The sequence below is a fragment of the Bacillus rossius genome, unplaced genomic scaffold (assembly GCF_032445375.1).
Source record: "Bacillus rossius redtenbacheri isolate Brsri unplaced genomic scaffold, Brsri_v3 Brsri_v3_scf901, whole genome shotgun sequence".
Classification (NCBI taxonomy): domain Eukaryota; kingdom Metazoa; phylum Arthropoda; class Insecta; order Phasmatodea; family Bacillidae; genus Bacillus; species Bacillus rossius.
Window position 1 is genome coordinate 2,724 of NW_026963142.1, and position 12,277 is coordinate 15,000.

The following is a 12,277-nucleotide window of genomic DNA, read 5'->3' on the forward strand; positions in this document are numbered from 1 at the left end:
GGAAGGCACCACTACCCGGCATATTTCCGCCCCTCGGACTCCGTGCGCCAGCCTGTAATAGCGAATCGGGACTTAGAAAAAATTCGAGCAGAGAGCCAGAAAATTCTCCCGGCGATGGAGGCCTCCGCGGCCGAGGAAATTGTCATTGGTGATTTTGCATGTTAAATTAACATGTGTATTAACACAGGCTTGGAGAAGCAAGCCTGCGGGACTCTGCAATACATTGAGCGGGGAGCCAGAAAATTCTGGCGGCGACCGAGGCCTCCGCGGCCGGGAGAACTCTCGGCGCTCGGGCTCCGCGTCTACACATGGGGAGCGGGCAGCCAGAAAATTCTGGCGGCGACCGAGGCCTCCGCGGCCGAGGAAATGGTCCTTGGTGATTTTACATGTTAAATTAACATGTGTATTAACACAGGCTGGGAGAAGCAAGCCTGCGGGTCGCTGCAATATATTGAGCGGGGAGCCAGAAATTTCTGGCGGCGATCGAGGCCTCCGCGGCCGGGGAAATAATCCTCGGTAATTTTACATGTTAAATTAACATGTGTATTAACACAGGCTTGGAGAAGCAAGCCTGCGGGTCTCTGCAATACATTGAGCGGGGAGCCAGAAATTTCTGGCGGCGACCGAGGCCTCTGCGGCCGGGATAATAATCCTTGGTAATTTTACATGTTAAATTAACATGTGTATTAACACAGGCTGGGAGAACTAGGCATTCTGGACTTTGAAAAATTTCGAGCAGGGGCCAGAGAAATTCTCCCGGCGACAGAGGCCTCCGCGGCCGGGAGAAATCTCGGCGCTCGGGCAGCGCGTCTACCCATGGGGAGCGGGCAGCCAGAAAATTCTGGCGGCGACCGAGGCCTCCGCGGACGAGGAAAAGGTCATTGGTAATATTACATGTTAAATTAACATGTGTATTAACACATGCTGGGAGAAGCAGGCATTCTGGACTTTGAAAAATTTCGAGCAGGGGCCGGAGAAATTCTCCCGGCGACCGAGGCCTCCGCGGCCGGGAGAACTCTCGGCGCTCGGGCTCCGCGTCTACCAATGGGGAGCGGGCAGCCAGAAAATTCTGGCGGCGACCGAGGCCTCCGCGGCCGAGGAAATGGTCCTTGTTGATTTTACATGTTAAATTAACATGTGTATTAACACAGGCTGGGAGAAGCAAGCCTGCGGGACTCTGCAATACATTGAGCGGGGAGCCAGAAAATTCTGGCGGCGACCGAGGCCTCCGCGGCCGAGGAAATGGTCCTCAATGATTTTACATGTTAAATTAACATGTGTATTAACACAGGCTGGGAGAAGCAAGCCTGCGGGACTCTGCAATACATTGAGCGGGGAGCCAGAAAATTCTGGCGGCGACCGAGGCCTCCGCGGCCGGGGAAATAATCCTCGGTAATTTTACATGTTAAATTAACATGTGTATTAACACAGGCTGGGAGAAGCAGGCATTCTGGACTTTGAAAAATTTCGAGCAGGGGCCGGAGAAATTCTCCCGGCGACCGAGGCCTCCGCGGCCGGGAGAACTTCGGCGCTCGGGCTCCGCGTGTACACGCCGCAAGGCCCATTTTGGGTTATATAGGGGGTAGTGGTGTCTCTGGAGGGAAAAAATACACGGTAAATATTGCAGCCAGAGCCTATGGCAATCTGTTGGCGACCGAGGCCTCCACACCCCGGCAAATTTTCGGCTCTCGGACTGTGTGTATTCCACTGGAGACAGGCCTGCGGGACTCTGTAATATATTGAGCCGGGAGCCAGAAAATTCTGGCGGCGACCGAAGCCTCCGCGGCCGGGGAAATAATCCTCGGTAATTTTACATGTTAAATTAACATGTGTATTAACACAGGCTGGGAGAAGCAAGCCTGCGGGTCGCTGCAATATATTGAGCGGGGAGCCAGAAAATTCTGGCGGCGACCGAGGCCTCCGCGGCCGGGGAAATAATCCTCGGTAATTTTACATGTTAAATTAACATGTGTATTAACACAGGCTTGGAGAAGCAAGCCTGCGGGACTCTGCAATACATTGAGCGGGGAGCCAGAAAATTCTGGCGGCGACCGCGGCCTCTGCGGCCAGGGAAATAATCCTCGGTAATTTTACATGTTAAATAACCATGTGTATTAACACAGGCTGGGAGAAGCAAGCATGCGGGACTCTGCAATATATTGAGCAGGGAGCCAGAAAATTCTGGCTGCGACCGAGGCCTCTGCGGCCGAGGAAATGGTCATTGGTAATTTTACATGATAAATTAACATGTGTTTTAACACAGGCTGGGAGATGCAGGCATTCTGGACTTAGAAAAATTTCGAGCAGGGGCCCGAGAAATTCTCCCGGCGACCGAGGCCTCCGCGGCCGGGAGAACTCTCGAAAACCACCTCGTTCGTGGTTGTTTGCCGTGCGGGGCGAATCGGGAAATCTAGCAAATAGCTGAAGACATTCTCCCGGCGATGGAGGCCTCGGCGGCCGGGAAAAACGCCCGCGCTCGGGCGTTGCGCGCCCCCTTGGCAAGGCCCATTTTGGGTTATATAGGGGGTAGTGGTGTCCCGAGGGGAAAAAATTAACATGTTAAATACTGCTCCCAGGCAATTGTAAAATGTCTCGGCGACGGAAGGCACCACTACCCGGCATATTTACGCCCCTCGGACTCCGTGCGCCAGCCTGTAATAGCGAATCGGGACTTAGAAAAAAAATTCGAGCAGGGAGCCAGAACATTTTCCCGGCGATCGAGGCCTCCGCGGCCGAGGAATTTGTCATTGGTGATTTTGCATGTTAAATTAACATGTGTATTAACACAGGCTTGGAGAAGCAAGCCTGCGGGACTCTGCAATACATTGAGCGGGCAGCCAGAAAATTCTGGCGGCGACCGAGGCCTCCGCGGCCGGGGAAATAATCCTCTGTAATTTTACATGTTAAATTAACATGTGTATTAACACAGGCTTGGAGAAGCAAGCCTGCGGGACGCTGCAATACATTGAGCGGGGAGCCAGAAATTTCTGGCGGCGACCGAGGCCTCTGCGGCCGGGATAATAATCCTTGGTAATTTTACATGTTAAATTAACATGTGTATTAACACAGGCTGGGAGAACTAGGCATTCTAGACTTTGAAAAATTTCGAGCAGGGGCCGGAGAAATTCTCCCGGCGACCGAGGCCTCCGCGGCCGGGAGAACTCTCGGCGCTCGGGCTCCGCGTCTACCCATGGGGAGCGGGAAGCCAGAAAATTCTGGCGGCGACCGAGGCCTCCGCGGCCGAGGAAATGGTCCTTGGTGATTTTACATGTTAAATTAACATGTGTATTAACACAGGCTGGGAAAAGCAAGCCTGCGGGACTCTGCAATATATTGAGCGGGGAGCCAGAAAATTCTGGCGGCGACCGAGGCCTCCACGGCCGGGGAAATAATCCTCGGTAATTTAACATGTTAAATTAACATGTGTATTAACACAGGCTTGGAGAAGCATGCCTGCGGGACTCTGCAATACATTGAGCGGGGAGCCAGAAAATTCTGGCGGCGACCGAGGCCTCTGCGGCCGAGGAAATGGTCATTGGTAATTTTACATGTTAAATTAACATGTGTATTAACACAGGCTGGGAAAAGCAAGCCTGCGGGACTCTGCAATATATTGAGCGGGGAGCCAGAAAATTCTGGCGGCGACCGAGGCCTCCACGGCCGGGGAAATAATCCTCGGTAATTTAACATGTTAAATTAACATGTGTATTAACACAGGCTGGGAGAAGCAGGCATTCTGGACTTTGAAAAATTTCGAGCAGGGGCCGGAGAAATTCTCCCGGCGACCGAGGCCTCCGCGGCCGGGAGAACACTCGGCGCTCGGGCTCCGCGTGTACCCGCGGCAAGGCCCATGTTGGGTTATATAGGGGGTAGTGGTGTCCCGAGGGGGAAAAAATTAACATGTTAAATACAGCTTCCAGGCAATAGAAAAATGTCTCGGCGACGGAAGGCACCACTACCCGGCGAATTCCCGCCCCTCTGACTCCGTGCGCCAGCCTGTAATAGCGAATCGGGACTTAGAAAAAATTCGAGCAGGGAGCCAGACAATTCTGTCGGCGACCGAGGCCTCCGTGGCCGGGGAAATAATCCTCGGTAATTTTACATGTTAAATTAACATGTGTATTAACACAGGCTTGGAGAACCAAGCCTGCGGGACTCTGCAATACATTGAGCGGGGAGCCAGAAAATTCTGGCGGCGACCGAGGCCTCCGCGGCCGGGGAAATAATCCTCGGTAATTTTACATGTTAAATTAACATGTGTATTAACACAGGCTTGGAGAACCAAGCCTGCGGGACTCTGCAATACATTGAGAGGTGAGCCAGAAAATTCTGGCGGCGACCGAGGCCTCCGCGGCCGAGGAAATGGTCCTCGGTGATTTTACATGTTAAATTAACATGTGTATTAACACAGGCTGGGAGAAGCAAGCCTGCGGGACTCTGCAATATATTGAGCGGGGAGCCAGAAAATTCTGGCGGCGACCGAGGCCTCCACGGCCGGGGAAATAATCCTCGATAATTTAACATGTTAAATTAACATGTGTATTAACACAGGCTGGGAGAAGCAGGCATTCTGGACTTTGAAAAATTTCGAGCAGGGGCCGGAGAAATTCTCCCGGCGACCGAGGCCTCCGCGGCCGGGAGAACTTCGGCGCTCGGGCTCTGCGTGTACCCACCGCAAGGCCTATTTTGGGTTTTATAGGGGGTAGTGGTGTCTCTGGAGGGAAAAAATACACGGTAAATATTGCAGCCAGAGCCTATGGCAATCTGTTGGCGACCGAGGCCTCCACACCCCGGCAAATTTTCGGCTCTCGGACTGTGTGTATTCCACTGGAGACAGGCCTGCGGGACTCTGTAATATATTGAGCCGGGAGCCAGAAAATTCTGGCGGCGACCGAGGCCTCCGCGGCCGAGGAAAAGGTCATTGGTAAAATTACATGTTAAATTAACATGTGTATTAACACAGGCTGGGAGAAGCAGGCATTCTGGACTTAGAAAAATTTCGAGCAGGGGCCCGAGAAATTCTCCCGGCTACGAGGCCTCCGCGGCCGGGAGAACTCTCGGCGCTCGGGCTCCGCGTCTACACATGGGGAGCGGGCAGCCAGAAAATTCTGGCGGCGACCGAGGCCTCCGCGGCCGAGGAAATGGTCCTTGGTGATTTTACATGTTAAATTAACATGTGTATTAACACAGGCTGGGAGAAGCAAGCCTGCGGGTCGCTGCAATATATTGAGCGGGGAGCCAGAAATTTCTGGCGGCGACCGAGGCCTCCGCGGCCGGGGAAATAATCCTCGGTAATTTTACATGTTAAATTAACATGTGTATTAACACAGGCTTGGAGAAGCAAGCATGCGGGACTCTGCAATATATTGAGCAGGGAGCCAGAAAATTCTGGCTGCGACCGAGGCCTCTGCGGCCGAGGAAATGGTCATTGGTAATTTTACATGTTAAATTAACATGTGTTTTAACACAGGCTGGGAGATGCAGGCATTCTGGACTTAGAAAAATTTCGAGCAGGGGCCAGGGAAATTCTCCCTGCGACCGAGGCCTCCGCGGCCGGGAGAACTCTCGAAAACCACCTCGTTCGTGGTTGTTTGTCGTGCGGGGCGAATCGGGAAATCTAGCAAATAGCTGAAGACATTCTCCCGGCGATGGAGGTCTCGGCGGCCGGGAAAAACGCCCGCGCTCGGGCGTTGCGCGCCCCCTTGGCAAGGCCCATTTTGCGTTATATAGGGGGTAGTGGTGTCACGAGGGGAAAAAATTAACATGTTAAATACTGCTCCCAGGCAATTGTAAAATGTCTCGGCGACGGAAGGCACCACTACCCGGCATATTTACGCCCCTCGGACTCCGTGCGCCAGCCTGTAATAGCGAATCGGGACTTAGAAAAAAAATTCGAGCAGGGAGCCAGAACATTTTCCCGGCGATCGAGGCCTCCGCGGCCGAGGAATTTGTCATTGGTGATTTTGCATGTTAAATTAACATGTGTATTAACACAGGCTTGGAGAAGCAAGCCTGCGGGACTCTGCAATACATTGAGCGGGCAGCCAGAAAATTCTGGCGGCGACCGAGGCCTCCGCGGCCGGGGAAATAATCCTCTGTAATTTTACATGTTAAATTAACATGTGTATTAACACAGGCTTGGAGAAGCAAGCCTGCGGGACTCTGCAATACATTGAGCGGGGAGCCAGAAATTTCTGGCGGCGACCGAGGCCTCTGCGGCCGGGATAATAATCCTTGGTAATTTTACATGTTAAATTAACATGTGTATTAACACAGGCTGGGAGAACTAGGCATTCTGGACTTTGAAAAATTTCGAGCAGGGGCCGGAGAAATTCTCCCGGCGACCGAGGCCTCCGCGGCCGGGAGAACTCTCGGCGCTCGGGCTCCGCGTCTACCCATGGGGAGCGGGCAGCCAGAAAATTCTGGCGGCGACCGAGGCCTCCGCGGCCGAGGAAAAGGTCATTGGTAATATTACATGTTAAATTAACATGTGTATTAACACATGCTGGGAGAAGCAGGCATTCTGGACTTTGAAAAATTTCGAGCAGGGGCCGGAGAAATTCTCCCGGCGACCGAGGCCTCCGCGGCCGGGAGAACTCTCGGCGCTTGGGCAGCGCGTCTACCCATGGGGAGCGGGCAGCCAGAAAATTCTGGCGGTGACCGAGGCCTCCGCGGCCGAGGAAATGGTCCTTGGTGATTTTACATGTTAAATTAACATGTGTATTAACACAGGCTGGGAGAAGCAGGCATTCTGGACTTAGAAAAATTTCGAGCAGGGGCCGTTGAAATTCTCCCGGCGACCGAGGCCTCCGCGGCCGGGAGAACTCTCGGCGCTCGGGCTCCGCGTGTACACGCGTCAAGGCCCATTTTGGGTTATATAGGGTGTAGTGGTGTCTCTGGAGGGAAAAAATACACGGTAAATATTGCAGCCAGAGCCTATGGCAATCTGTTGGCGACCGAGGCCTCCACACCCCGGCAAATTTTCGGCTCTCGGACTGTGTGTATTCCACTGGAGACAGGCCTGCGGGACTGTGCAGTATATTGAGCGGGGAGCCAGGAAAATCTCCCGGCGACCGAGGCCTCCGCGGCCGAGGAAATGGTAATTGGTGGTTTTGCATGTAAAATTAACATGTGTATTAACACAAGCTGGGATGAGAGGAATTTGGCGGCGACCGAGGCCTCCTCACCCCGGCAAAATATCAGCTACCGGGCTCTGCATATTCCTACAGAAGCAGGCCTGCAGGACTCTGCAATATATTGAGCGGGAACCAGAAAATTCTGGCGGCGACCGAGGCCTCCGCGGCCGAGGAAAATTGTCATTGGTGGTTTGCATGTAAAATTAACATGTGTATTAACACAAGCTGTGACCAGAGGAATTTGGCGGCGACCGGGGCCTCCACACCCCGGCAAAATATCAGCTACCGGGCTCTGCTTATTCACATTCAAGCAGGCATTAGGGACTCTGAAAAGTTTCGGGCGGGGAGCCAGAAAATTCTCCCGGCCACAGAGCCCTCCCTCCCGAGAGTCTGTGTAAATGCCTGTTATACAGGCCCCATGAATTCCAGCCTTATAGGTTATTTTAAGTCTCCGTTCGTGGTTGTTCGTAAACAACTGCGATTCGGGATTTTGACCTATTTCCTATGATCATGTTCCCGGAAGTTAGCCAGCCTCTTTCAGTCAAAATCTCATATTTTGGGTACCTTTGTGAACCCATCGATAGGCCCATTTTGGGTATATTAGGGGGACATGCAATCGGGAAAAATTGGAATTATTTGCAATATGGAAAGAATATGTACATAAATGAAAAGGGAGTCCCCCCGAGTTTTCTCGCCCTATATATATTGCAAAAATATCCAATTAATTATTGTGGAACCTGTAGCACCTTTCTATGAAGCAGAATTAACATTACAGAACGGTTTGAATGCTACCACCTCAGTTTCTCTACAATGCATTGGATTTCAAAGAGGTGAATTACTGTGGATGGTACTGTTGTATGGCTAACAAATCGTCTGGGAAACAATGCAGAATTAAATTAAGAAGGTTGTATGTTTTCTGTTACATGGTGGAGGTGCCCTCTAGTACACAGTAAAATGTTTTGTGGACTGCAGCTCCTTGAGGAATTAATTCAGTATGGGTCTTGTAGTGGTCTGAAAGTGGATGATGAAAAAGAATGTATAATGGTATTCAGAGCACCTCGCGGTGAAGCGGACATGCTACCTCAAAATGCTTGATTGATTCATGCCCAGTTCCCCCAAGAAGCGGTACATTGAAAAAATTGATTTACTTTGTGGATGATACTAGCAAATACTATCCGCTGGGGGAAGTAAGCAGAAATTTGGTGGTCGTATGTTTGTTACATGGTAGAGGTGCTTTCTAGTACACAATGAAATGCTTGGTGTACCGCTGCTCCTTGAAGAATTAATTCCATATGGGTCTAGCCGTGGTCTTAACTGTGAACACGAAGAACTATCTAAAGTGGCCTATCTGTCTGAACTGCAATACACAAGCTGCGAGCCAATGCTATACCTTTCTCAGGTAACGAGCTCTTGTGCGGCGATTCGATTGGATGCGAAATGGTGGGGAACGCGTGTCCGGTCGTCTTAACCAAGTAATGGTTCCCCTCTGTTAACAATGAAATGTTTGATGGATCGCAGCTCCCTGAGAGACAAGTTTCAAAGGGGTTAGTCGCGGTCTTCAATCCTGGCCAAGGTGCAGTCACCATCTATAAGAGATACCTGCTTTACTGAAGGGTAGCAAGAGTTCCCTTGCCCGCATGTTGCTCCGTGGGGGTATATCAGTATAAAGGTAGAAGAAGCCATGATCGGAGCTTCGGTGGATGAGATTGGCGGAGAAGACATGTTCTTGTCTATCTGGTAGATCAGGGGGGTGGCAGCTGATCCGGAGAAAGCAAGCGGACTCCCGATGTTCCGTCGACTCCCAATGTACACTTGAAACATGCACATTTGGGTGGCGAGGGGGCGTTGTGGCCATCCGAAAACATGTCTTCATCTCTCTTATTGGTGGACCGCTGCTCCTTGAAGAATTAATTCCATATGGGTCTAGTCTTGGTGATAACTGTGAACACTAAGAACTATCTAAAGTGGCCTATCTGTCTGAACTGCAATACACTAGCTGCGAGCCAATGCTATACCTTTCTTAGGTAACGAGCTCTTGTGCGGCAATTCGATTGGATGCGAAATGGTGGGGAACGCGTGTCCTATCGTCTTAACCAAGTAATGGTTCCCCTCTGTTAACAATGAAATGTTTGATGGATCGCAGCTCCCTGAGAGACAAGTTTCAAAGGGGTTAGTCGCGGTCTTCAATCCTGGCCAAGGTGCAGTCACCATCTATAAGAGATACCTGCTTTACTGAAGGGTAGCAAGAGTTCCCTTGCCCGCATGTTGCTCCGTGGGGGTATATCAGTATAAAGGTAGAAGAAGCCATGATCGGAGCTTCGGTGGATGAGATTGGTGGAGAAGACATGTTCTTGTCTATCTGGTAGATCAGGGGGGTGGCAGCTGATCCGGAGAAAGCAAGCGGACTCCCGATGTTCCGTCGACTCCCAATGTACACTTAAAACATGCACATTTGGGTGGCGAGGGGGCGTTGTGGCCATCCGAAAACATGTCTTCATCTCTCTTATTGGTGGACCGCTGCTCCTTGAAGAATTAAATCCATATGGGTCTAGTCTTGGTGATAACTGTGAACACTAAGAACTATCTAAAGTGGCCTATCTGTCTGAACTGCAATACACTAGCTGCGAGCCAATGCTATACCTTTCTCAGGTAACGAGCTCTTGTGCGGCAATTCGATTGGATGCGAAATGGTGGGGAACGCGTGTCCTATCGTCTTAACCAAGTAATGGTTCCCCTCTGTTAACAATGAAATGTTTGATGGATCGCAGCTCCCTGAGAGACAAGTTTCAAAGGGGTTAGTCGCGGTCTTCAGCCCTGGCCAAAGGTGTTTAGAAATGAATACTTTTCGGACCAGTGGGCAAATTAGTTCACAGCGAGCCCACGGGCCAACGGTCTGCTCCCGCAGTGGGCCGCGCCCGAATGTGGGCACCGATCATATAATTTGAAATCCACTCGCCAAGTACCATGCGAGTTTCTAAGAGCGCGATATATTCGCCAGTGAAAGCCTTGGAAGTTTGGCCTCGCCTACTCCCTAGGAAAATTAATTAGAGATGGAAGGAAAGACTTTGCAATTGCAAAGCGGGTGTCGATATTGGGAAGTCGCCCCCGTACTTGTTGATACAGAAGGAAAAAAAAATGTACATCATAAGATTCGGACCCGGTGCTCTGCGGACCCGGGAGGTTCCTCCGAACGAAAAAAAAAGCTGCTAGCAGCTCCCTGGTTGATCCTGCCAGTAGTCATATGCTTGTCTCAAAGATTAAGCCATGCATGTCTAAGTGCAAGCCAAAATAAGGTGAAACCGCGAATGGCTCATTAAATCAGTTATGGTTCCTTAGATCGTACCACATGACTTGGATAACTGTGGTAATTCTAGAGCTAATACATGCTGAACTGAGTCCCGACCAGAAATGGGAGGGATGCTTTTATTAGATCAAAACCAATCGGCGTGGCTCGTCTGCGTCCGTTTGCTTTGGTGACTCTGGATAACTTTGTGCTGATCGCACGGTCTCCGTACCGGCGACGCATCTTTCAAATGTCTGCCTTATCAACTGTCGATGGTAGGTTCTGCGCCTACCATGGTTGTAACGGGTAACGGGGAATCAGGGTTCGATTCCGGAGAGGGAGCCTGAGAAACGGCTACCACATCCAAGGAAGGCAGCAGGCGCGCAAATTACCCACTCCCGGCACGGGGAGGTAGTGACGAAAAATAACGATACGGGACTCATCCGAGGCCCCGTAATCGGAATGAGAACACTTTAAACCCTTTAACGAGTATCCATTGGAGGGCAAGTCTGGTGCCAGCAGCCGCGGTAATTCCAGCTCCAATAGCGTATATTAAAGTTGTTGCGGTTAAAAAGCTCGTAGTTGGACTTGTGTCCCACGCTGTCGGTTCACCGTTCGTCGGTGTCTAACTGGCATGCCCGTGCGGACGTCCTGCCGGTGGATGCGGTCGGCCGCGGCAAGCCCCTTCCCTCGGGCGTTCGCCCCTCCTCTCGTAACCTCTTCGCGGAGGCCGGGTTGGATGCGGGTGTTTCGTCCCGGGGTGCATGCTTGGGCCCCGCGCGTCGGCGGTCCGATGCAATCCTACCGCGGTGCTCTTCACCGAGTGTCGAGGTGGGCCGGCACGTTTACTTTGAACAAATTAGAGTGCTCAAAGCAGGCAGTGTTTCGCCTGAATATTGTGTGCATGGAATAATGGAATAGGACCTCGGTTCTATTTTGTTGGTTTTCGGAACCCGAGGTAATGATTAACAGGGACAAACGGGGGCATTCGTATTGCGACGTTAGAGGTGAAATTCTTGGATCGTCGCAAGACGAACCTAAGCGAAAGCATTTGCCATGTGTGTTTTCATTAATCAAGAACGAAAGTTAGAGGTTCGAAGGCGATCAGATACCGCCCTAGTTCTAACCATAAACGATGCCAGCTAGCGATCCGCCGAAGTTCCTCCGATGACTCGGCGGGCAGCTTCCGGGAAACCAAAGCTTTTGGGTTCCGGGGGAAGTATGGTTGCAAAGCTGAAACTTAAAGGAATTGACGGAAGGGCACCACCAGGAGTGGAGCCTGCGGCTTAATTTGACTCAACACGGGAAACCTCACCAGGCCCGGACACCGGAAGGATTGACAGATTGAGAGCTCTTTCTTGATTCGGTGGGTGGTGGTGCATGGCCGTTCTTAGTTGGTGGAGCGATTTGTCTGGTTAATTCCGATAACGAACGAGACTCTGGCCTGCTAACTAGTCGCTTCCGGTATCCCTTCGTGCTACCGGCGACAAATGATCTTCTTAGAGGGACAGGCGGCTTCTAGCCGCACGAGATTGAGCAATAACAGGTCTGTGATGCCCTTAGATGTTCTGGGCCGCACGCGCGCTACACTGAAGGAATCAGCGTGTCCTCCTAGCCCGAAAGGGCCGGGTAACCCGTTGAACCTCCTTCGTGCTAGGGATTGGGGCTTGCAATTGTACCCCATGAACGAGGAATTCCCAGTAAGCGCGAGTCATAAGCTCGCGTTGATTACGTCCCTGCCCTTTGTACACACCGCCCGTCGCTACTACCGATTGAATGATTTAGTGAGGTCTTCAGACCGGTGCGCGACGGCTCTTCGCGAGCCGCTGATGTTGCTGGAAAGATGACCAAACTTGAT

At 51.5% G+C, this 12,277-nt stretch overlaps 1 non-coding gene across 1 annotated transcript in view; it reads left to right on the forward strand.

Annotated features, from left to right (window-relative positions):
* Positions 1–10,350: 10,350 nt before the first annotated feature.
* LOC134545979 (small subunit ribosomal RNA) overlaps positions 10,351–12,277 on the forward strand; it is a 1,989-nt gene continuing 62 nt past the window's right edge. Inside the window, exon 1 of the ribosomal RNA XR_010078949.1 lies at positions 10,351–12,277. This exon is cut by the window's right edge and continues 62 nt beyond it. This is a non-coding gene — a ribosomal RNA (small subunit ribosomal RNA).